The following is a 27,266-nucleotide window of genomic DNA, read 5'->3' as shown; positions in this document are numbered from 1 at the left end:
GTTGAAGGGGGTGCAGGAGAGATCATAAGTTTTGACAGATATTCACCCTTCTATAAAACGATGGAAGCATCGAAATACTTGCACTCAACTCACTGCTGCATCTCCAAATGCTATCTGTACCAAGTGATAAAAACCGATCGCCATATTTCCGGCTTTCTCGCAGAACTAAACCAGCACACTTGTTCTGTACTCTCGATTATCGGTAAATCGACAGGTGACAAAAACATCTGAAACACAGAGACCTACCCAAACGATAGAAGAGAAGGAAGGTGTAATTACACCTGAACATACAGTAGTATATCTGGACGCATTTATCGCGGCCGGGTGCATGCGGAGTACAATTTGTCTGATACAAATTCGTTCTAGATAATTTATGACGTCGTAAAGAAAAGAAAACGTAAGACGAATTCCCCATAATAAACTTAAACTGAAGAGTCACGTGAAATAAAACTTATAGCAACATATACTATGAACATATTTTTATGAAAAATGTTTGTTATGGAAAATATTGTACTGGATTTGATCAACGCATTTCCAGGCAATTGCTATGTAAACGTGGCCAAATGCGGAACAGTATAATATCGGGGTTATGCACCCCGTTTCCTGGCAACGGCTCCATAAACACACTTCTGAACAGGTGCAATGACGTCCCCGCAACAGTGGGTAGCTGTCACGTGACATTTGTTTTCTGTAGGCAGCAGCCGGCATGCCAATGGACTGGCGAGATAGCGAAAGTGTACCATGTGTTTTCTGCGTGTGGTCCTTGCCAAGGAGCTATCTTGAAAACATTCGGCGCTACAATGCAATTGACAGAATTAGACTGGAGAGTTTAAGTCAGCCATGGGAAGTTCGTAGTGGAAGAAGAATTAGAAGTCGGCCTNTAAAAACCAGGACGATGGATAAAGTCCAAAAACCCAACATATCAGCCTCTGAAGACTTAACGTGTGATTTGAAGACTTTGTGTGTGCTGTAGTGCAGCGATATCAGGAATGTGACAGTTTTAGATCTTGTGTTGCCAGGAAACGGATAGCGAAAACTTTCCAGAGGAATAGTCATTGTTTAGATCTGTTACCTAGTCAAAGCAGATATAGAAGACTTTATTTGTTACGATTACAGTAATCCTTAGAGTATTATAATTAATTGTAGTTACGACTTGTGAATATCCAATAAATCGACTCACCGATCCAAACCCCGTCTCCAGTCACTTACACTCGTGACAATATGTTTATTTTTAACTGAGAAAGTCTCTAGACACGAGACGATTTTTGTTGAATAGTCAGGGAGTTTACTGACGTGACAACAATAATTCTTAGTAAAACAAGTTTGTGGAACAGTTGTTACTGTGCCTAATAAACCACAGCGTTGTGAAGAAACGCGTAGAGGTGCACTGCAGATGGAGAAGAGCGATCAAAGTCACGTTCTGTCCTATTTACTTCTTCAAAAAGAGCCCTGGGTATACGTTTTATTGGTGGATAGGGTTGTGAGACGTCGAGGCTCCCACATTTTCTAGACAATCGGCTCACAAATGGCAGTGAAGTTGTCAGCCTTATGCACCGACCGCCCTTTAACTCCAGGAAGATTCCTGGTACTCGTTTCTGTTAGAGGCTGAGTCAACCCCAGGGCCATAGTGTGGCTGGAAGGATTAGTTGACTTAAAAAAAAAAACAATAACCTCATCGGGAATCAAACCCGCGACCTTCCGGCTTGTAGCACAGTCCCCCAACCATGTCCAAAATTAGATAACCTTAGTTCGGCTCCAGCTCTGACGAAACAGAAGATACGACGATGAAAATATTGCGTCATGTCGAGTGGAATCTCGAAAGTTATTAGCAGACGAAATGCATCTGCTATTCTTAGAAAAATCACATTATTTATATTAACATATACAACTTCTGTTGGAGGGTACTGTCTCCTGGGTTGTAATACCGTGCATTTCGGCAGATGCCCACCAAGGCTTCGGAAGAATTTACTTCCGCCATCTTCAGGGCGGAAGAGTAAGCAAACCAGTAAGAAACAAGCGGTAAATAGAGCCCTACTTGTCACCGTAGGAACTTCAAAACCGCCAGATCTTTTGTTGCCTGATGGATTCTCCAACATTTACATGTTCTTACACAAAATGTATTAAAGAAAAATGAGTTAACTACGCGAAGGGACACTATGCTGTTACTTTATACGAGGTCTTACAATCAAATGACACGAATATTTATATATGTTCAGGCTTACATATATACACATATACATGCATATACGAGTATATACATCATACGCACGTGCATGCGTACATTCATATGCACAAACACACATACGTACACGCACATACATATACCAAGATAACTGCACTAGTAAATTGTATATTATGCAGGAGCTGGCCTATATTGTTAGAGATTGGCGCTTCCCAAAGTTTGATATGAATACTGACATAAGGATATTGTTGTAGAAAGGATATATACTGACAAGTGTTGTGTTATGGCGGAGTAATCGATTCTTTCGTATTGTGATTCCCATATATATCATATAGCGTTGAAATTTATCGAAACAAGTTAGAGGTCCACTATACGAGAGACAGAAATCAGAATCACGAAATAGACGAAAATGATTATCTTAAAGAAAATTAATTAGAGAAGAGAGTTAGAAATATTTCCTTTTCGTTTGATAAATCATAACATAAAAAAGTGCGTGCACATTTTAAAACTTTCCATTTAAAACTTTAAACATTTCCATTGCCACTGCACTGACCGAACAGACCAATGTTCGTTACAGCCACCTGCAATAACAATCACTTTATGCTGCAGTCTGAACACACTTGTAACATAGCTGTTTCTTTAATTGCTATGAATCTTACAAATGTTTCGAACAGCTAATATGACACAAGAGTATAACTTTAACTTTACGTTATGCCTCAATACACAACGAAAGGAGAAACAACGTGACAGCAACACAGATCTTTAACGAACAATATAAAAGAAGGTGGGAACTAACGCTACCCAGACGTCGGAGGACGGCATATAACACCTCAGTCTCCCGTTTGACAGAAAGGGCACGAAGATACAAACCTCAGCGGTTCAATATTTTAATTATTAAGAACATTAATGATATATTATTAACTCAACCATTTAACAAATTTTTATACAAAAGTTTAAGTATATGTATTGTATTACGATCTATGTAATAGTAGTTCCTTAGCAGGTTGTTATTGCCTTTCTGAAGATGGTCACAACTGACCTAAACCTGTAAAAACTGTATAAATATATTCTGAGTCACATTGGACGGTGCTGTCTTATTCATTTTATAATAAGAATGTAACGCCTTATTGTTTTCTGTTACCTAGCGCCGTCCTAATTAAGAACACTCTCTTATAATTAACAAGAAATTTACTGCGCCCGATACTCTTGAACAAACGTGTATATACGGTAGTAGTGCTTGTTAAGGCAACGTAAAGTACTGCGCTGCAATATGTGGAAGCGACACGAATCGTCACTCCTAAAGTTTTTAGCTACATGTGAAAGGCAAAGTTGGCCCTGTGCTTAATAAATTAAGCACCACGTCAGGAAGGCATATGGGGAGTGGAGGCATAGCTCCACCATTCTTGACCTCGGCACTACATGGAGATGAGTGGTAAGCTTCACGCCCCTGCCTCTTTACCCCTGGGACAAGTTCCCCAAATACCCATTGGATAGGAGGCTGCGTGGGCCCCAGAGCCGGTCTTGATGCTGTGGAGAAGAGAAAAATCTTACACTGCCGGGAATCGAACCCGCTTCTTCCAACCCGTCGCTAAACGAACTGACCTACTTCGGCTCCATTTTAGCTACATCAGTAAACCCTAATTCATAAATTGAGTATTATTCGTTCTTCAGAATTTTAGCTGCTAGGTAATGTAATACTGAAGATTGACGTAACCATATTCTAAGAGAAGAACGCCAGTATATAATATACGTAGGTTTGCAACACCCATCTCATTTTGCTGTCAGTTGGTTCCCTGTAAATTACAATGAAATAATCTAGTAGAACTGCCATATTACAAATGCGTGGTCTATTTTCAGTTGTTGCTACCTTTCAGGGGAGACTGGCGCTTCGTGCGGACGAGAGAAGACAATATGGATGGATGAAGATAGACACAGAGCTCGTTCCAACTCCCGATCTGTAGGTGGCAGCCACTCCTCTGGCTGCCTACAGCTGCCAACAGAAACACACAACATTGTAATTTCACAGACAAAATTAGTGAATGATCATCGGAGTACCATTCAACAATTTAATTCTGTCTTACTTTTGCCCTTTGGTTTCACATAACAAACAAATTGTGTTACATACATAGGAAAATCTGCCTCCCGCAAAAAATATAAAATATAATGTAAATCGACCGTAAGTAAGTCTAAATATACATCGACCGCGCCATAGCTCAAGCGGTTAGCCGCTGGCTTCCCACCGCGGCGGCCCGGGTTCTTCCGGCTTTAAATTGGAAAGCCCATCGCTTTCAAGAGCATCCCATTCTCTATTTCCAACCGTCTAGACTTCTAAACTTCGTTTTGGCATCCAGTAATCCGGAATTTTCAGCAGATGAACCATCCAATTCTTGCGGTATGCTTTCGTCCGTTCATTAAAAAAATGTTTCTAAATTATTTTCATACATCCACATTTCCTTTATGATTCACTTCAGTGTATCCGGCTACCTTATTTTGATCTCTTTTCATCAATGTCCATATCCTACTGCCATAAGTTGGACTGGCATAGCCACTTGTTTGTATAGTCTCTTTCTTGTGTCCTAGATACAGTCGCGCACAGAAAACATGTATATTATGGACACCTACAACTTTTGAGAACGACAAAGGATATATTTGGCATGTAAATAAACTGTCTGACAGTATTCGCGAAATGTAAATATAGTATGTCAAGGTTAATCAAAATCTATCAGGAAGTTTAAGATATATATTGTCTCGTAAATGGGGTTAGCGTGACTAATAATAATGGATTATAGATTTGATGATTGGGTTTATTGGCACTTCTTTAAAATTACAGTTGATTATCACAGCTCATACATTGAACTCCTTAACGACGTCTGACTGATAAATCTCTCGGTAATCTCAGACTGATCTCTCTCTCTCTCTCTCTCTACTGCCTTGAAGTCAAAGTCAAAGTCAAAGTCACATCGCGACTGACGGTCAGTCAGTCAGTCAGTCAGTCTTGATGCTGAGCCCAATCTGAGGTTTATGACCAGATATTTATTACCGTTTGACAGTTTCGGTCTTGTTGTTGTGGGGCGCCCTCTCTGACGAGAAGACGGGTCTGCCTTTTGTCAGAGTCATTGTCTGTAGTAGTAAGTCATTTGCCATACTGTAAAGAATGCCTTGAAGGACGAATCCACTGGCTTTTATAACTGCTGGGCGGCCCGCATAGAAGACACCACGTCACACGGTTCGGCTGTTGCTGTAATGTGCGTATCCGTTGCCACGGGAATGTGTGTTTACCAAATCGTTGCCCAGCAACGGTTTATTTCGCGTTTCCACGGGAATTTCCTTAGCCAAGCGTTGCCTAGCAGATGATCACATTACGGCCTTCAGGAGTCATGTCACAATATATATAACCATATCGAAATCGATCCAGTAGTTTGCGGAGCGTAGAAACCTTGTATTTTTATGACCCTACATCCAAAGGGTTCTGCAGTTTATCTTGCTAACTGGTACAAGAAAATAGAAAGCCTCTAACACAGATGAGGTCAGAGTTTGAAGCGATAATAAACTGCAAGTATCTTGCAGATCGATTACAGAATACCGCAGGGATATTACAGAGCTTGTCACTATCTGAAACCTGACTGGAGGATGAATCTGAGAGCCTTCTTAAGGGGCCAAAATGTAAAAGCTGACAAGAATATTTTCCTATTCCAAACACAAATTAGCACAGACTGCAGTAAAACAAATTAAATTATATATCATAAGTAGGAAATAAATTCTTACGAATATCTCGCAGAGCGGATTAGCACAACCGTAACGCGTCTGATACGCGTTTGGATTTCCACTGTTGGATTCACGCCAGAGGATGAATCATTCTGAGGCCATTCGCGGTTTCCTTCAGTCCTTCTGAGCGATGGACCCTAAGTATAATTTAAATCTGTTGCTCTTCTCAGATTCCGCCTGACTTCTCACTCACACTCGTTCAATCATATCTGATCTCAAGCTGTATAATTTTGTAATGGTTCTTACTGCCCATTCAGGGCCCAAGCCTCTTATTCAGTTCCGTAATCATTTTCTACAGACGGTAGGACTCATTGGATGAGAGATCAGCCCGTCGCAAGGCCTCTATCTGAACACAGAATAAACGCATACACACACCAAACATCCATGTCTTGAGTGGGATTCGAAACCACGATCCCAGCGTCCGAGCGAGCGAAGACAGTTCATGCCTTAGACTAGGCGACTGCTGTGACCGGTCAAGCTGTATACATTCAGCAGTAGAAACAACGTAAAATAACCAAATAACCAAAACTGTTAACCTTGTTTAGAATCTTCTTACTGTCAGCTTCAACATCAGTCATTCTCAAAACATAACACATGAGACCGTAGACATAAAGCGGGTGTCGGGGCAGCTTCAGTACCCGAGCTAGAAGTGAAATTGACATTTATCTGGAAGCGTTATATCCTTTTTGATACAATGGCGTGCAGACCGTTGAATATCGACCAATATTTCAGAGGATCATTTTGCCTCCATCGTCAGGGTCGAAGAATTTGCCAAGCAGAAAATCAGCAAGAAGCAGATTGCAGGCAGAGTCAGGTTTCATGCTGCTTTATTGCTTGGCTTATTCTTCAATCCTGAAGATGGAGGCGACATTATCCCCCGAAACATCTGTTAACTATCGACGGACCACATGGCATTATATGTCAGAAGATAAACCTCTTCATAACCACAGATGCAAGAACGTCAAATTAGCATTTGTCAAATTTTAAACATTTTTACACACACAGTACTCATACGGTGACTAAAATAAGTACATTAAAGTATTTTATGCGTGTTCGAGTAGGTAAGAGAGGTTCCCATTAAATTTTACTATTTGATCTACGTAACGCCAAGGTTATGGACTTTGCCCTCTGTACTTGAACACGACAACAAGGAATGTTTCAGTGAATTCTTGCATTATCACTAAAATATTTCATAGAAATTTTCACGACATAAGACATATGTAATTGCGGGACATGTTGAAAGCCGCGGTACGTCCAAATCCGCGGCATAGCGAGGCGCGGCGTAAGGAATGTCCAATGCATACTCAATAACGGAGCTGCGCTAACGTAATAAAATAGCTGACTACAAAATGCAACAGAACAGATATGACCAACCCATATTTTCGAGGTCACTTGAAAAGTTGCTCCAAAGTCGGAATAAAGATTGATTCTATAGTTTTCTCCGCAATTCGAAAGTTACGACCAGAAACAGCGTGTGTGTGTGTGTGTGCTCGCGCGTGCGTGTGTGTTTGCTCGCTTGTGCATGCTTGTGTGTGAACAACCGTTAGAGTAAAAGACGTGAAGTGCAGAAGTAAATCTATTTATGAAGACCGCAAAAAAAGAGGGTAACTCGTACATTATTCATACGCCTTTCCTTTTCATAAGCCTCAATAATTCAGTCGGAATCAGCCAACATCGCACTCAGCTGGTTGGCACCTTCGATTCGTATCCTCAGTGAGGATATTCAGACAAAGAGAAATAGTATTAAAGTTTTCTTCCTTCTGAACGAACACTTTAACCATCCCTTTCTTGTCCAGTGAAATTTTGTACGCTTCTTATGTCCACAACTATAGGTCCAAAGTTGATTAAATGTCCATGGGCTTCTGGGAATTCGTCCTATAATTTGATGATAAGTAGCCTATGAGATGGAAGGGCGTCATTAAGTAACCCAAGAATCAATAAATTACCTGTAAAAATACTTTATAATATATAAAAACAGACAAAATCCACTATTACGCCTAATTAACATAATTAAACACTGAAAATGCAAAACCATTACTTCACTTCGTTTACTTATTCACTTGTTAGTTACTTCTCGGCACTACGGTCCCCCAACAACCTTGGTCTCCATGGCAACAGATGCTGAGTCTTCTCTCTTAATTGTCCCCTGCCTCTCAACCCCCGTAAATTATTCTTTACGCCTTCCAACAATTTCAATCTGGATTTTTCCTTCTTTTTTTTTCTTCCGTTTTTCTTTTTTTTTTTTTAGCTTTCATTTTCTGGCTTAATTTCGAAAAATTTCTTAGTCTTCTCTGTTGGTTCCACTGGGGTTACATGTCCCATCTACTCCAGTCTCCTCAATATCTGTTACCAAGTCATTTTGTTACATATAGGACTACAGAAATTTCCTAATTTTTTGGTTAATTCTGATATTCAATGACCCTGGCTCTTTTTACTAGTACATACTCGTACACCTACTAACGGGGGAAGGCCTTACATATGCGTCTTGACCGTAACAATATTAAGACATCGCAATATGGCTGCCAGTATTCCATAAAATAATTTTGGTACTTTTAAAAGTAGCAACATGGCGAAAGAGAAACATTCGAAAGGATATCAGGCTCCAATTGGAAAGTCTCGTAAGATCCGCCTGTAAATGTTATGGAAGTTCATGGAATCTTCAAATGTACTTCTTTCTGGTGTTGATGATAAGCGACGAAAATGTATATAAACGAAGAAACGGAAAATATCCGAAAATGTGGCTTACTCAGAAGGCGTGCAAAGCGACCAATAGTCTACTCAAAACTGTTCGAGGGACCACGACCGCCTCTGTGGCCAAGCGGTCAGCTTTACTAGCTACAAATCCAGAGGTCCGGGTTCGATTCCCGGCGCTACCAGATTTTTTCCCGAGAAGTAGTGGGTCTGGAACGGGGTCAACTCAGCTTCGTGATGATAATTGAGGAGCTATTTCAAAGAAGTAGAAGCTCCGGTCTAGAAAACCGAAATTAACGTGGGGATTCGTTGCGCTGACCACGCGAGACCCTCTATCCGCAAAACGTTGGCACTAAACTTCGCCGACAAGCGGCGGTCACTCGGTCGGTATGGTTCGCTTAGTTTGCGGGACCACACGTCGGAAGCAATGCCACACGTCCGAGCCACAAGTGCCGGTGACAACTTAAGGAATTTGCTTTGTTTTTCTTTGTTTGTACAGACAAACAAACACAAAGCAAATTCCGTGGTTTGAGTCCGCAAGCGAACTATACCGACCAAGCGACCGCCGTCTGTCGGCGAAGTTAGTGCCAACTGTAGAGGATAGAGGGTGTCGCGTGGTCAGCGCAACGAATCCCCACGGTCGTTAATTTCGGTTTTCTAGACCAGAGCCGCTATTTACTTCAGATAGCACCTCAATTATCCTGACGAGGCTGAGTGGAACCCGTTCCAGACCCACTATTTCTCAGAAAATATGGTAGAACCGGGAATAAAACCTGCACCTCTGGATCTGCAGCCAGGAACTCTGACCACTAGATCACAGAGGAGGTCAAGGATCTATGCATCAGACGCAATATTACGCTTTCGAGAGAGTAGTGTCCGCGTTAACCATATGAAAATCTTAAGTATTAACAGATGGCGTAAACTGACAGAACATGAGCAAAGGCAAGTTACATTACCTCAGCATGGATTTTTTTTATTTCGTTAGTATAGGGCCACGAAAAAGTCAACAAAGGATCCAAATGGAATGAAGATTGGCAGGGGAAACCGAAGTACTCGGAGAAAACCTGCCCCAGCGCCACTTTGTCCACCACAAATCCCACTTGATCAGACCCCAGCGACTAACCGCTTGAGCTATGACGCGGCCAAAACAATACACAAACGATAACACAAACACAGAATGGACACATACACAAACCAAACATTAATGCCTTGAGTGGGATTCGAACTCACGATCCCAGCGTCCGAGCGAGCGAAGACAGTTCATGCCTTAGACAGCGAGGCTGCCGTGACAGGCCAGACCGACCTTACTATATATATTTTTTTCTTTTTTCCAATGGCGCTTCCAGCCCGTTCAGGGCCCAGGCCTCTTATTCAGTTACATAATCATTTTTCACAGATGGTAGGACTCCTTGGACGAGCGATCAGCCCGTCGCAAGGCCGCTACCTAAACACAGGAAAACACAAACACAGAATAAACGCATACACACACCAAACATCCATGCCCTAAGTGGGATTCGAACCCACGATACCAGCGTTCAGGCACTCGAACACAGTTCATGACTTAGACCGCGCGGCTGCTGTGACCGGCATAAAAGTATTATACTTTATATAATATCCTTAAATTCTAAAAGAAATAAGCTCTCGTAATCCCTTTATAAAAGGCCACAGGAATGGTAGCAGTTTTTAACACAGTGTACAAATAACATGTAGGGACTATGAAAAGAAAACAATAATAATAAAGATTTTCTGGCGAAGAAATCCCTCGCCATATAGTTAGTACCTTAGTACTTAATGATTTCGACAAGTTATGCTGTATAAAATATATAATTAAGAAGTCAGAGCCCATAGTTACACAATCCTCTCAGTATATTCAACAGAATTTAATTCTTGGAAAATTATGAGGCCATAAATGATGTCCAGCCTTACACAAATCCCTGTATGTCCCTCAACCAAGGAGCCGTATAGCTTTGAAGGCAAAGTTCTGGAGAAATTTAAAAGTAACGCTGTTCGGATTTGAGAAGGTACGATGTATGGAAACAGAAGATATCTTGTGATGGGAAAACCATGATATTGCTGCACGTTGATGGTCGTTACTGACGCACCGAGGCAGGGCGACTAGAGCCGGACACGCCCCGCTGTAAAGACAGACAGGGTATAGAGTCTATAGATTCATATCTTTCGCCTTTTCTGTCCGTAGCTCAAGCTCCCGTGTTGCACAACAACGTCCTCGCTTCTTCTCTTAGATACACAGCACGCGTAATCTCTTTCTCGCCTCCCTCACAGTAACATCGAACACAATGGCTAATAAGACCGCTCAACATAGCTCTACATCTCGAGTCAATGATTCTCAACATAAGAGTACAAGTCGTGTTACGGAACTTAAAATGCTTAGTTCTACTGACTGGTATGTTAATTGTTAGGCTATTTAACGATAACACACCAAGTTCAAAGCTGCTAATATCGAAGCCTGCCACTGGTCACGATCGTGAATTAGAGTCATCATTCTTCCAGCCTCAAAACCGATTTCTCTACGATCCATCAGGGTCACGTGGTAGCGTAGTGTTGAGGACTATGAGTCCCGATGAGGTCATTGGATTTTTCAGTTTATCTAACCCTTGCACCCGCACTATGGCCCTGGGTTCGACTCAGCCTGTAACAGAAATGAGTACCAGGAATCTTCCTGCGGGGTAAAAGGAGGCCGGCGCGTAAGCATAACAACTTTACCGCCATCTGTGAGCCGACTGTATAGAAAATGTGGGAGCCTCGACCTCTCACAACCGTTTGGGCCTTCACAGCCTGTTACAGGGACAGCTTTACCTTTTGTTGTCATTTGGTATCCCTCCAGCTCCTTGTCGGTCATTCAGCTCGACCTTTCTCAAGGGATATTCCCATTAAGAAGCCGTACGCATTTGATCTCCCATCCTATCCGTAAGAGCTCCCCATTGTTGTCTTCTGAATTTCAGCACCCTTTCAACATTAGGCCACCGTATAAATTTTGAAACTATACGTTTTGAAACATACTGAACTGCCAATTTACCTTGTTCTCCTCCGGTTCTAATATTTTTATGAGCCTTTTTTTTTTTCAAACCTTGTACTATATTGTCATGTTTCAAAGGGAGGGACCACACTTCTCGCGCAAGTAGTCCAAGGGAGTTCATAAACACCAAGCCTAAAAGGCGCACGAGCGTATGCACAAAACGCGGGAAGTTCCAGGTAAAAATCTCGGTCTATAAACCGTCTATCCTGACTGATGTGTTTGCGGTCTACCTCAGTTCCTCTAGGTACGTTTCGGGATATTAGGCCATGCTCGCTTCCTTCCACGTTATCCCAATTTTATTGTTCACAAATCATCCTCCTATTCGGCGCTACTATTTAAAATATTGTAAAATAAATCAAACTAAATAAATGAGGGGCCTGACTATAGCCTCAAAAGGTTTCTCTGGCTTCTCTTTTATGGGACTGAGGGCAAATAACATCCATCTATTCCACGAGCCAGGGGACATTAAAACTTGTGTGGGTAACCTTATGGAACAAAATTCCTGTGTAATAGTTCTGAATTTCCCGCCGGCGTGCAAATACTAGAAGTACATATTTTGAAAATAGAATAACATTCTACTGATGACGAAATGGTCTACGTCACTAACTTATGACGACCCACCATCGCTCCCATATCAGAGTGCTCTGTCAGTAGGCCTATTAGACTTTCTCTGATTTACAGATTTATCAGAGACTACTCACACAAGAAGTGAAACGACTAAAAGATATGCCGCCGGTCACGGTAGCCGAGCGGTCTAAGGCATGTACTGTCTTCGCTCGCTTGGAAAACGGGATCGTGGGTTCGAATCCCACTCAGGGCATGGATGTTTAGTTTGTATGTGTGCGTTTTTATGTGTTTGTGTACAGGTAGAGGCCTTGTGACGAGCTGATCACCCACCCAAGGAGTCCTACTGTATGTGTAAGATCGAGAAAAACCGAAGTGAACGGAGAAGTTCATGGAGGTAGGCCTAGGCCCACTGGAGCTGTAGAGCCAAGGAAAAAAAAAGATATGCCAGAAAAATGTAAAACTTAACTCTCTGTTGATGTGATAAATACCTAAAGGTAGGCAATTTAAACCAAGGGTTTAAAAATAATTTATATTTTGTCTGGAATTTAATTAATCCAATTTGGCCTACTTAAATTCCAGGCGTTAATAACATAACTTCGGTTCATAAGTTTCGATGCCACCTGCTTATTCTAATAATTTACGCACACCCCTCTTTAGACTAACACATACAAAATGTTTCGCTTAATTAACGCATGTTTATTATCCATCATTTGTTACAAATTCAGCATTTACGGTTAAATAATATTCTGACATTGCAGGCTCTGTCATTGCAATTGCGTTTTAAGCAATTTGTAAAGAAACGTAAATTATATTTGGCATAAATTAAAACTTTCTGGAACAAAATTAATCATCAAACTTCTTAGTTATAACCTGATTACCCCATAGGCCTATAAATAATTTTCTCGAATAATTTTGGCATTCAACTTTTGAATTAAATTACAAGGTGTGAAGGAATATAAATTATAATGTTTTATGCTATTAACGACAACTTCTTCTAGAAATATAACCTCATCGCAGACTGAGTATGCATCTTGCTCCCATCTGACTCGAAGTTACGTAGGCGAAATATTTCTTCATTAATCTGCATATTCTAAGCTGTGCTGCCATCTAGTGAAGTCTTAGAAGACTATGTAGAACAGATGAAACGAAAGATGTAGAAGTTCGTGACAGTGATATATTAATGTAATTATTGACTCTTTGGGCAAAATCAGTTGAGCTGTTTTTTTTTACTTAAAACAAAGTTTCCGAGACTGGACTTCGCCGAAGTCCTCAACTAAAAAGCCTGCAGTCGGTAGTGCTAGTAGCTATCCCCAGACATCAAAACCAACATGTCAGGATATATATCAAACACAACAGAAAACACCAGAGAGAACTAGGATAAAATCAGTAAAAGAAAATACAGCAGAACGCCGATTATCCGAAATGACAGCCAAATCATCGAAACCAGGAAATGCGTCAGCTTAATATCCAGCATGGTTGGACTTTTTCAAATAAAGCGTTTGAGAATGTTAATTTATAATTACAATTATTAGTTTTCATGTTTCACCTGTTTTAAAAGTTTTTCCCTGCTTATTATAATAGTAGAGCACATCATAATAGTGTTTTCTTTTCGTGGATAAGAATTTAGTCCTATTATTCGAAACAAATTATCACTAAATTCAGTTTATTTCCGACATTAGTCTGCTTGCACCTGCTCTGTCTCTTCGCTTGGTGATTTTCTTATTTTTCCTTCTACCCTGAAGATGGAGACGATACGTTCTTACGAAACGTCGGTTAAAACCACATCTACACGGTGCCACATCCCAGAAGACTGCTTTCTTCACTAACACTAAATAATTCGGATAATTGGCGTTCTACTCTAGTAAAGCTTGATAGGTTTCTACCCGAGGATGGAGGCAGAGATCTAGCCTCCGAAACGTTATTTTAAATAAAAACAGGACGATGAATAAAGCCAAAAAGTCAATAATAGAGATTAAAGATACTTTCAGTTTTACGAGATGAGAACTCCTCATCAAGAGGAACGTACCAGACAATCAAAAAGTAACATACGTATAGACTGAAAAGTCAAACAGTTGCCCATGACATCTCTGTGACCTGCGAAAGCCAAGATCGTAGCTTCGTTATCTCTGTTTCAGTGCCAAATTGTGGTCTGAAGTTTTCACTTCCTATGATATTTTCGGATGCCATACACATGAAGTGTTCATTCTGTTTATGTGACGATCTTGTTCTTTCTTATTTTTGTTTCTCTTTTTAAACTAGATCTGAACTGCGTCGGAGTTGGACTTGGCATGGACGCTGCTTCGAAATGAAGCGAATGCGCGAACGCGCGAATAATAATGACTGGCTGCTTTTGTGTTGACTGTTCACAAATTCGATACAGTCAGATCGAGCCTCCAAGCAATTTAACGTCGTTAACATATAAACCTTAATACCTCACATACTTATGAAGTATAATTTTCTGTAACGTTATAACTAAAAAAAAATAATTGTTTTCAAGAATTAATTATTTGCAGGGATGCTCGCAATACGATGACTTCCATCTAGGTATCAGCTCAGTAAACACGTCCCCATGGCAACAAATACACACGCAACAATATAAGAAATGTTGGACGCCGTGTTTTATATGCGGTCCGTGTCGTATCACATACGCAGCACGTAGCGAAAGGACGTACCCACAAGGCGAAGCCAGACACAGAAAGTATAAGAGGCTTAAACTTGGCGGCGGTTAGGCATACTACCGTTCAAGTGACTAGGCTACTGTGGTAGTGAATACTAGTAGAAATAGGGCATAATCTGCTGTACCGAGCCTGGATTGACAGAGGCCTTGTATATATTGTACATAGGAATAGGAATTAAGTTTAGATTGTAAATATATGTAAATACTGACAATGGACTTACTAACACAGACTATGACTGAAAAATGACAGACCCGACCTCTCGTCAGAGAGGGCGCCCCAAATGAACAGGACAGTAATTTTCATATAAAGAAAAAAAATCTGGTCATGAGCCCCAGTCGGGGCTCGACACCAAGACAGACAGACTGACTGACCGTCAGTCGCAATGTGACTTTGACTTTGCCGTGACCGTAGCCCTGCCAGTCGTAGGAGGCGACGAAAAAGGAACCCAGTGCGTGGGAGTATAACCGGGCCACCCTGTTCCTCGATGATATGCTAAATACGGGAACCTGGCCCCCCAAATTGGGGGAGTTTCGAATCTGAGACAGGAAAGTATGGTCATGAGTCCGCGGGACTCGGAACTCAGGAAGTCTGCGCTAGCGAGGGCCAGCAGCAATTGTAGACGACAGACCCCCCCATGTTTTGGTCAGAGATGTTACATAAGGACTATAACCGCAAGTGTTCGGTTGGGGGGGGGGGTTTATTGGTCCTGAGTTTCAAGGGGCTTTTCGCCAAGACGGACTGATTGTCGGTAAACCGCAAGTCGTAAAGTAACTCTGACACTTGACATACCCTTCTACGGAGAGTAGGCGATTTGTTCTTCCCATTATTATTAGTATTTGTCAGTCGGTGAACATCTGTTGTGCGCAAGCGCTGTTTCATGAAATCGTCAAGTTCGTGTGTCACAGCTAATTATATATTCGAAAGTATTGTATGTGCTTCCAATTAGGAGTCGGGATAGCTCAGTCGGTAAAACGACGGGCTACGGGCTGGACGGTCCAAGTTCCCCAAACAGTGCAAGATTTTTCTCTTCTCCAGTGTCCAGACTGGGTCCATCCACCGTCCTATCCAATGGGCATTTGGGGGGTGAATTTCTCCGGGGGCAAAGTGGCCGGGGCTTGAAGCTGACCAATCACCTCTATCTAGTACCGACGTCAAGAGCTATGGAGCTATACCTGCACCCCGCATATGTCGTCATGGCAACTGCTTAATTAATTAAACACAGGGAAAACTTTACCTTTTTGTGTGGTTTCAATTTCGATTCAACATCTGGATAGTTTAAATACACTGCGAAACAAGCTATAACTTATACTCTAATGTGCATGAATTATTTTGCTGCATATAGACCAATAAATGTCAGTCAGCCACAGATGACAACTCAGAAATTCTGTTGAGTTGCTTCAGTACTACAGCTGCTTTAATGTAATAGAGCAAAACGGCGTAATTGTGGTCACCGAGAAGGGCCTACTTCGGTCACATGTCTGCAGACTTTGACTGGTGACTCGTATGTTCTTCTGTCTGAGATGACCAGAACATACAAAAGGAATAGCACATACAACCTGAGGACAGAAGATGAAATTAAGAACATTGCTAATGTCATTATTCGAGTTGCGTCAGGGTTGATCGAAGTTCCACATAATATGATTCAAAATCTTGTTGAAGCTGCTGGCCGACGACAAAAATTCCAAAATAACATGACTGAAACGAAGTGAAACACAAGACCTGGACAAGAACGAATGAATCTTACTGACGCAGAAGATTACTGGATTTGATACGCTGCCCTGCGTATCAGGTTCATACAGCGGCATTCATACTAGCTGAAAACGAAGTCTAAAACATTCATGAGAAAATAAAAATCGCGCTGATGTAGACTGATCCACTGCCTCCGTAATGAGGAAAAGGACTTTTTCTTCCAAAACTCCGGATGAGTTTTCAAACGCGGGGATGGAAGGAATGTACATGAAGTTTGTAGAAGAGATATCAAAGAAATTAGAAAATATCAGGGATTTAAGGAAGCCCAAAAGAATTTTTGAACTGGATGAAACTGGATTTCCGATAAGCAACTTCCCTGAAAAGCAGCTACTCAAGGGGGGGAGAGGAAGAACACGAGGATAATTTTAAAAATAACTGAAGTAGAACGCGAAGAGGACGTTACAGCTGTTGGCTACTATTGCGTATACCATTCCCATGGCCGTTCTAACAGAGGTAAGGATGCAGGAACGGTGTAAGTAGGATTTACCAACTGGATAAAATATGCGAGTGACAGAATCCGGTTAAATTAATGGGACTGTATTTCTCCAATGGTTGCAGCATTTTAAAACAGTACATCTTTATAATGGATGGACACGTGTCTCATTGCTCCCTAAAAGCTTTTAAATAGCGTCGACAGCATTATATCTGCAAGCTTTGCTTACCACCATACACCATGTACTACAGGCCTTATAACCTCTCAATACACCTTTACATAAACCACTGAACTCTCGCAATTATCATAAAGCTAAGACAAACAAGTATCCATCAACAAACCAGACTTCGGCAGGCTCTTTTCTGCATCAGGGAGTAAAACTGTTGGGATAGCTGTCAAATGATTAAAGTTTACTATAACAATATATTGTACCCTCACAGCTCCAACGATATCTCAGATGATAAATTTCTTCCCTCCAGGATCACACCAAGTGTGATCCAGAACCCGGAACTTTATTTCATCAACGCTGGATCAAACGGAAACAGCGCAACCAGCCTCTCCAGGCCCAAGTGCCTACTGCTTTCATTAGTTCAGGCAAATTGTGATGGAATCTCAGCACAAGATGACTCTCCTTGTCGTGAAATCATAACAAGCTAATAACACCACCACAGAAAGGTAAATGTAAAGGTAAAGTTGTGCCGATTAGAGTGGCCGCTCGATCTAAGGCATGAACTGTCTTCGCCTGCTCAGACACTGGCGTCGTGGGTTCGAATCCCACTCGAGGCATGGATATTTTTCTGCGTTTATTCTATGTTTGTGTTGTCCTGTGTAGGCGGCGGCCTTGAAACGGGCTGATCCCCAGCCCAAGTTGCCTTACAGACTGCCTACATGATTAATAAACTGTAAAACAGAGGCCAAAGTTCATCATAGACTGTAGTCCCCACTGATTATTATTATTATTAGAGAGACTAAGATTGCACCCTCTAAGTCTGCGTAGACATCTTCTTGATGCACTCTTCTTCATTCAGGTTTATCGTGGCCTTAAATCCTGCTCCTCCCTTCTGGATAATGCTAGTCTTCGTGTTCCTACTTGCCATGTTCGAGACTTCTTAACTTTTAGCGTTCGTCCCTCAAAAGACACTGTCCCTCTTCTCGGTGCGCCCTTGCTACCAACGCGGTGGGTAAAGATCTCGACATTTTGCACACGGAGCGGTTTCTCTGAATCATATTTTACAAGCATGTACCAAACCTTTTACGGTGTTACTGGATTAGTGTTCTCAGTAACTACAAATGTGTATACCTCGGCTAACTTTAATTTTCTTATGTAATTGGTTTTAATTTATTGACTTGTTATTAATTTTATGCTATCACTCCCAGGTGTCTTATCTTAGTCCAGCCGTCCAGCCACTGATGTAGGCTAAAAACTCTAGTTCTTCATGTGACTCATGTTGGCCAAATTATTCGTTGAGTATTATAATGTAAAACTTACGATCGTTACCCCGTGTCGTAGATTTACGGCACGTAAAAGATCCTCATGTCTCTAGGAGACCTTTGAGCAAAATTATTAGGTAAAAAGTTTCCCGCCCAAGTAGTTTCCAACGCCTCCGGTAGATGGGTAAGCATCGGGTACCGCAGCCAGCCTGGCTGGCCGAACGGGGCTCATAGCGAACACCAGTACCGGCAGGGTATGGAGACTGGTAGAATATTAAAGGGGGAAAGGGGGACGTACAATAGACTATTAGTCGCGGTGCATGGGGAAACCCACCCCCTACAATAATAATAATAATAAGAATAATAACAATAATAATAATAATACGGTCGTTACATTTGATAAAAAAAATTAAACAACCATAATAAATGAAGACAAATTGCTTCAGTAACTAGGACCGTGGTAGATTAGTAAATGACCTCTACAAAAATACTATTTTAAAATGAGAATGGATTAGATATAAAAGGCGTAAAACGTGGTTTCATGAAATTAATGCAGGTGCTCAGGATAGGAAACAATTTATATGTGGAAATGTATGTAAAGTATGTGATTGCTTTAAATAGTAAATAGTCCATTCAGAACAGCACAGTCTAAACTTTTTTTTTTCGATTTCATAATCTGTCACAAAATTTCTTGTATTAAAAAACTACTTTTCATATTAACGTGTTAAAATGTCTCGTACTACATGAATATGCAGTTACTTTTATATAATTAGCTCACTGAGCATACTTTATCATCACCTTTTCCACCTTACATCTGAAATGACCCAATTATCCCGACGTACCATACAGCCTGTGCATTTCCCAAGATATTCTGAGGTAAACATCTACGATGTGAAGCGTATTCCCTCCGGACACTGCCAATAAATGCCGTTAGGAACTCCGTGTGGCAACATACTCGTAACCATGCCTCCCCGAGCGCTCTGCGGCAGCAGTGATAAGCACTCTCATATACGAGTAATAATGTAGTATATTATGTCTACGTAGTGTGTACATCTTCGTTCTTAATGGTTCTAGTTCCAAATGTCATTATTCTCCGGGTTATACATGCATTTAGTTCCTTTTGGCGTAAAGGCTGTTAATCTATGATTATGCTGAGTACAATTACAAGAGAAACTATAAAAAAAGCAATTCGAACTTATTATGCTTAATAAAACTTGGAGATAGCCCCATTAAGAACTAAGGATGCGACTTGCCTTATTCTGGTTGTTCTTTAAGGATATGATTCCTTTAATATACCTTTGGTTACTTTTTACTTTATCCTGTATGGCAAGCATGTGTCCTTTCTTTTGTCTGCATAAAGTCTACAGTTAGATAGCTGCAACGGGGCACACGTGCGGATGTGAAAACTGGTGTAGAAATCCTTTGGTGGAGGTGTGGGGGTTTTCTTGTCTGCTTACGTTCTTGTTTCCTCGTTTATTTTCTTATTTCTGATTTGTTCTTTCCTGAGGTCTTCTCAGACATAACGTCGTATAGTCTGGCAGATGGTTAGCAACGTTTCAGAGATCCTGCTACCTCCATTTTCAGGGTAGAACCTTCTTCCACCCTAAAAATAGAGGCAGTAGGTTCCTCGATGCATGAAGAATCTCAGATTTCAGCAGGCAGGGTGTTTGTTGTGCTCTTATTCTTCCTCTCTGATTTCTCTAATCTCAGAGTGCGGTTTGCATCTTTTGCTAGAAGAAGAGTGATTATGTTATCATTACTAGCAGCAGTGGTAGTAGCAGTAATAGTTGATTATTTAACGTTATTGCATCAACTGCACGATCGCACCTCATCAAGTGAGAAGAAATTATACTGTATAATGGATTTTTACAACTAACTGGCAGCAAAATGCTGTGGTATGCTTGAAGGCAATATCTATCTCTTGCAGTATTCAGCAATTATCTATTACTGCCTTAGAGATGAGCGACAGGCCAATCGGCGGGCTCGATTTCACAAATTGAGGCCTCACCCCAGATTCAGTTTTCAACCAAATCATCTTTAAAAAATATTTCTCTTCTGTGGGCTGTTTCACAGGGACTCATGGACTAAGATGCCACAGTTTGAGTACCACCATAATCAAGTCACAATCGTGTTCCATCTACATAAAGGCACGAGATACAATCGAAGCTTCAGTTCCAACCTCCAGAATTCCAGCTCATGAACCTTATTATATCTTTCCTACTTCAAAATCATATCAAAATGCAATAATTTTCATTCACAACATATTGAAATAATTAAACTGAGTATATGTCCTTCTACCATATTGGTATTCGAATGAATATACAACAGAGATGTAAGATGGGGCCATTTCAATTCTTTTCGTATATGTAAAGCAAAGATCAGTTCTGCCCCTGAGACGCTTCGGTTCGTTCGATGACGGAAGTCGCCATTTATTCCTCTATATTTCCTTTCCGTGGTAACTTGGTATCACATTTTGTTCGCCCTGCTTTGCCGCTTATTGTCTTAGTGAACCGGAGTAAGTATAATACTGATCATATGCATTTCGCATACTGCTCACAAGTGCTGAATAATATGTACCGCTATTTGTCATTGCAGGAATACAAGACGTGACGTTTAAGATTCCGTGCTGTCCAATGTACACACTGTTGTGGTCTATACTGTAAGTATATGAGATCGATTTATCCCCAAACCCAAGTACAAGAGGTTCCTTCGCAATGCTTAGAATAGTTAACGGAGCTATATTAACTGCATGTATTACTTGCTATCGAATAAGACACTGTAGGGAGATCAAGAATTTACCATTCCTACAATCGTAATCTACCGTATGATCTATTACAGTAACCGAGGCTCTCACAGCGACGGCTACGAAGCTCTCTATCGTGTGGCTCACTGAATGTCAACAGACGTCTGGGAGGAATACGAATTTCGCCTCTACCTTCACGGTTGAAGAGTAAGACAAGCAAGAAGCCAGCATGAAGCAGGCAAGTTTCTGTTACAAATTCCTCCGAAACATCGGCTGCCTTTCAGCACACTACACAGCATTACATCCCAGAAGATACAGGTCTTCATAACGACCGCTGTGAGAACCTAAAATCCTGCAAACGTAGCCCACGCAAATATTAAGACAGCTGTCAACGGAATGTCAGCATTACTCGACTGATTGGCAGATGTTCAATGACACAAAAGAAACGCTGACCCGACGACTAAATACAGTATCATGAAAACGTATATGGGCGTGGAGGTGTAGGTTCACACGTCGCAAACCGCAGCACTAGACCAGGGTATGTCGTAATTTCCACGCCCGACCGCTTTACATCAACGGAATCACTAGTGACCATGTGATACTGTCCTCCAAAGAAGAGGAAGAGAGGCAATTACTAAGGCCAGGTAGGGTGTACTATGCACGAAGAAAACATCGAAATGATTTACGGGAAACCAGAATCATTGCTGTTGAGATACTGAAACACAACAGTCCCTTAATAAAGACTGGAATGATCAAGGTCAACTTGCATTGTCTTCTTTTCGTTGGAGGACAGGACAGGTTACGTGCGTCCCAATATGTCGACGTAATGCAAACAGATCAATCTCAGCATCTTTGCCAGGAATCGAACAGGAGGAACACCCGTACAACGGATCCTTTCAGCCAAGTCCGAGTAATCCGTCTCCCAATGGATCTTAGGGAGACACGATGAGATGGTATGGACTGGATCGATTTGCCTCAGGATAGGGACTAGTGGAGGGCTCTTGTGAACAGGGTAATGAACCTTCGGGTTCCTTAAAATGCTGGGAAGTTCTTGAGTAGCTGCACAATTGGCGGCTTCTCAAGAAGGGCTCAGCTCCGTGAGTGAGCGATACAAGGAAAAATAATCCAGTCTTTGTTCCTCACACTGTAATAATGGAGGTTAAACTGATGTTACTGTGTATGACGATTACTAATGATGCATGTAGCAGATCAAACAACATTAAGTAAGAATTTATTAGAAAAATCTGGTAACAGAACTAAGCAACTTCATTGTTTCAGTATACTTTACTGTAAGCAAGACCCTGGCGAAGAACAGGGCCTTTTACTTAAGTACGATAAGTCTAACAGGTTGCCTGCCGTGACAGTGTATTCACACTAATTGCACTAACGGACTACCGCCAGTTAGTCAGTCAGTAGCCCCACTGGCCTGTACAAGTATCCAAATAAAACACAGACAGCTAACTACACCGTTCCAACATACACATGCACAAGGCCTGTAATTTGTTGACTCATCAGGAAAATGCTACCTGGCAAACATAATGCGTGGTAGATGCGTAAACGAGCCTGAAAATGTCAACGATTGTACATCCCAATAGTAAAAATACAAATTACACCGTCGTTACCGCGGAATTTTCTTCTTACCACACACCGCCCTTCCCTAACACGGCTGATTTTGAGCCACTTAGCACCATCCAGTATCCAGTAGTTGGTTATACTTGACACCAACGTTAGATTCGATACGATGTTACAATATCTGAGGTATATTTGATATTGTCCATGCTTCGAAACTTGGCTCTACTCCCGTCTTCCGATGCTAGATTGTCATTAAACTGACATATCTTTCATTGTTTACTATCGTAAAGTTGGCTGCGAAAATTGGGGTCTTATCCAAGCCTTTTCAAACATTAGTCTAGTATGAATCAGAACGGAAGACACTAATCTTAAAATAAAGACAAGAAAAATCTAACAGCATAAAGACAACTAATGGCCTGAACACGGGAATAGAACCAACTTAAGAAACGTCCTGAACCGCGGGTCAAATTTATTCAGACAATGGACAATATCCTAAATAAAACTGCTTCAGTAGATCAGTCATTGTTTCGGACAATCACAGAATCACTGGCTCGTTATTCGTCCAGATTACAATAATACAATTTTCCACCTTTCAAACGCCTCCAAAAGTAAATGCATATTTACCTAACCTCCGACATTGCGAGAAGGGAATCCACATATTTCCATGTTAAATAACGTACCACCATTATGCCCAATACACTGAACCGAGAATTGTGTCATCTAGAACGCGTGATAATATCGTGGTGTATCCTGGACTACAATTCAGATCACGTGAAAATGCAATCACGCAACCTGGCAGTAATAAAAGAATAACATTCTCTCGCTTTTGAATTGCGACGCATGCGCAAAAGCAATTTTCAGACTCGTAGCAAGCGGTGAATTTACCCGCTTGGCCTGGTGGATATGAAGCTATGGAATGTATGTAGCGTATTAACTACACAATGAATACGATTCCAAATAAGAGAAACAGATCATTTATTGAATGGAAAAGAAAAACTTTTCTCATATACTTCTCCAATCTTAATGATCTGATGGTGCATTACTAGCTAGAACACGGCATTCGCCACTGATAAACAACCCCAACTTTACTTGAAATTTAACGGCCGCGCCATAGCTCAAGCGGTTAGTCGCTGGCTTTCCACCGCGGCGGCCCGGGTTCGAACAAGTGGGATTTGTAATGGACAAAGTGGCGCTGGGGCAGGTTTTCTCCGAGTACTTCGGTTTCCCCTGCCAATCTTCATTCCACCGACTGCTCCACAATCACCCTCACCTATCATCTGGGGCTGGTACAATAGGCCATAAGTGGCCGCAGTACAAGGAACTTAGTCCCACCTCACTAGCAATAAAAAAAACTTAAAATTTGCATTCTATCGGTATGAAAAACAAAGTTTCCCAAGCAAAATAATCATAGAGCTAATGAACTAATAAGCCCGTCACGGTAGCCGAGCGGTCTAAGGCATGCACTGTCTTCGCTCGCTCGGAAACCGAGATCGTGGGTTCGAATTACACTAGGGGCATGGATGTTTGTCTGCCTTTTTCTGTTTGTCTACAGGTAGAGGCCTTGCGACGAGCTGATCACTCACCCAAGGAGTCCTACCGTACGTGTAAGATCTAGTAAACCGAAGTGAAAAGGAGAGTTTCATGGAGGTAGGCCTAGGCCCAAATTGGGGCTGTAGCGCCACAGAAAAAAAAAGAACTAATAAAATGTCATCAAACAGCAGAAACAAAATAAGGCACGGAATATATATATATATATATATATATATATATATAGCAGAATGGGTTTTATAAGTCAGGTTCAATTATTCCCAGACAGACAGACCAACTGGCATGACATTTATTTACGTCATAAAATGATACTGAAAGAAAGCTCAAATCTTGCAAGGAAGAAAGTGAAAAATAATTAGTGTGAGCAGTAAATCGTGACAAGACGTTCATAACGTGAGTTATATCCCCTGACTGGGAAAAGAAAAAAAAACACATGAAAACCATCACACAGATTAACCAGTCTCAGTCAGAATTTGAAGCGGGGATCCGTCAAACGAGATATCTCATTTTAACGCTTATGAGACAGTATGCAAATGTCGGATTATTCAAACAACAGAAACATTACAAACAAGCAGTTCAGTTAACAATGGTCTACTAATAACAGAACAATAGCCAGTTTCTCATTTAATTCAAATGTTTGGGCGTATGGCAAGAAACTACTCACAGTCAATTCTAAAACTTTCAAAATATAAAATAGGAAAAACAAACTACGGCTACGTGCGCACTGAGGATTCTTGATAGATTTAATCACCAGGACAAGGTAAGCCACAGGAAAGACCAAACAGCCACAATGTTACCGACTTGTCCGACGAATGACAGCAGTACTGCTACGCCGGATATAGCAAAGGATACTAGTACAAAATGCGATTAATGAAGAGTATTGAAGATGATAAAAATGAAAGGTAAAGCTATCCTGTAACATACTCGACACTTCTACCTAGAAGGGCACCTTTTCAAACTGGGACTGACAGGCGACCCAACTTGTGAAAGGTGCCTACAAGAAGATGAATCAGCCACACACATCTTATGTGATTGTGAGGCTACAGCTTACCTAAGATATTGCCACCTGGGTGAGTTCTTCATGCAACCAAGTGACTTTTATGTCGCCCCAATAAATAAAGTCCTACATTTCATTCGAAATGTAGGATTAATAAAGGGTTAATCCTAAGGGGAAGCACAATAGATCATCGAAGGTCGCAGTACTAGGGCCAGTTTTATGGCTCACCCCTCATACTCATATCCCTGTAACAAGCCATGGAGGCCCATAGGGTTGTGAGACGTCGAGGCTCCCACACTTTCTAGACAATCGGCTCACAGATGGCGGTAAGGTTGTCAGCCTTACGCACCGACCGCCCTTAACCTCCAGGAAGATTCCTGGTACTAATTTCTTTTAGAGGCTGAGTCGACCCCAGGGCCATAATGCGGCTAGAAGTATTAGGTCAATTGAAAAAAAATCAACGTCATCGGGACTCGAACCCGCGACCTTCCGGCTTGTAGTACACTGCCTGAACCAACTACGCTACCGCGTGCCCCCACTGAATATGTAGAATGTTTAAGAAGGGGTAGACCCACAAGCAGCAGCAAAATAATAATTTAATTTCTGCAGAAAATACAGCATTCTTTTGTATTATACGGTCCACGGTACAGGAAGTTAAAAAAAAACACTTTACGGGGTTTAGGTTATATTTGCTTAACTATTACACATATTAACTAATTGATTCGTGGACCTGAGTCTTTCTTGAGAAGCCACCAGTAGCTCAGCTACTCAAGAATTTTCCAATATTTTATGGAACCTGAAAGTTCATCATCGTGTTCACAAGAGCCGTTCTCTGGTCCCTAATGTACTAAGTCGCACGAATCCAGTCCATACCACCCCATCCTGTTTCTCTATAATCCATTTTAATGTTATCCTCCCATCTACATCTAAATCTTCCTAGTTGTCTGTTTCCTTCTGGTTTCTCTGCCAAAATCTGTATGCATTCCTCTTTTTGCCCACGAGTGCTACATGCACTCCCCATCACATCCTCGACTTGATTATTCTAATTACATTTTGTGAAGAGCACAAGTTATGAATCAACTCATTATGCAGTTTTTCGACCTCTTACTATTTCATCCCTCTTCAGCACCCTGCTCTCAAATATGTTCAGTTTATGTTATTCCCTTAATTTCAGAGACCAACTTTCATAACCACACAAATTACATATATATATTGACAGTACAAAAGACCGCCTCTGTGGTCAGAGTTCCTGGCTACAGATCCAGAGGTCCCGGATTCAATTACAGGCGCTACCAGATTTTCTGAGAAGTAGTGGGTCTGGAACGGGGTCCACTCAGCCTCGTGAGGATAATTGAAGAGCTATTTTAAGAAAATAGCGGCTCCGGTCTATGAAACCGAGATTAACGGCCGTGGCGATCCGCTGCGCTGACCACGTGGCACCCTCTATCCGCAAAAGTTGGCACTAACTTCGGCGACAAGCGGCGGTTGCTCGGTCGGTATAGTTCGCTTGCGGACTACAGGCCACGGAGTTTTGTTTTTTAAAAGTACAAAATATTAAAATGAGGATTAACTCAGAAAGCTTCTCAGTAAAATTCTACATATGGTCCTTCAGTGGCACGACAGATGCCTAGCCGATATCTGATGTTAAACACAACCCATCACGACTGGAGTTACTGTTTCAATGATTATAGTGACCTGCTGTTTGGATGCACCTCAGTTGATCGCCATCCCAGTATGCATACCTTGGATATAATTTCGAAAGGAAACGTCAAGAGATGTCAACTTTGGTGTTCTCGAGGCCAAGTGCTGCTGTAAGTGAAGTGGTGCTCAGTTTTTCTGAAACATCTGAACCCTATCCTCTTCCAACTGCGAA

At 41.4% G+C, this 27,266-nt stretch overlaps 1 protein-coding gene across 2 annotated transcripts in view; it reads right to left on the bottom strand.

The window, feature by feature from the left end:
- The window catches only part of LOC111865374 (ligand of Numb protein X 2), a 597,517-nt gene that overhangs the window by 544,559 nt on the left and 25,692 nt on the right, over positions 1 to 27,266 (bottom strand). For both annotated transcript variants that reach the window (XM_023853347.2, XM_023853345.2), the window contains exon 2: positions 4,050 to 4,172. The gene's annotated coding sequence lies outside the window, so the exon portion shown is untranslated. The remainder of the gene's footprint in view (positions 1 to 4,049; positions 4,173 to 27,266) is intronic.

This window comes from Cryptotermes secundus, unplaced genomic scaffold (genome assembly GCF_002891405.2).
Source record: "Cryptotermes secundus unplaced genomic scaffold, Csec_1.0 scaffold164, whole genome shotgun sequence".
Taxonomy (NCBI): domain Eukaryota; kingdom Metazoa; phylum Arthropoda; class Insecta; order Blattodea; family Kalotermitidae; genus Cryptotermes; species Cryptotermes secundus.
This window is presented reverse-complemented; position numbering and strand designations above follow the sequence as displayed.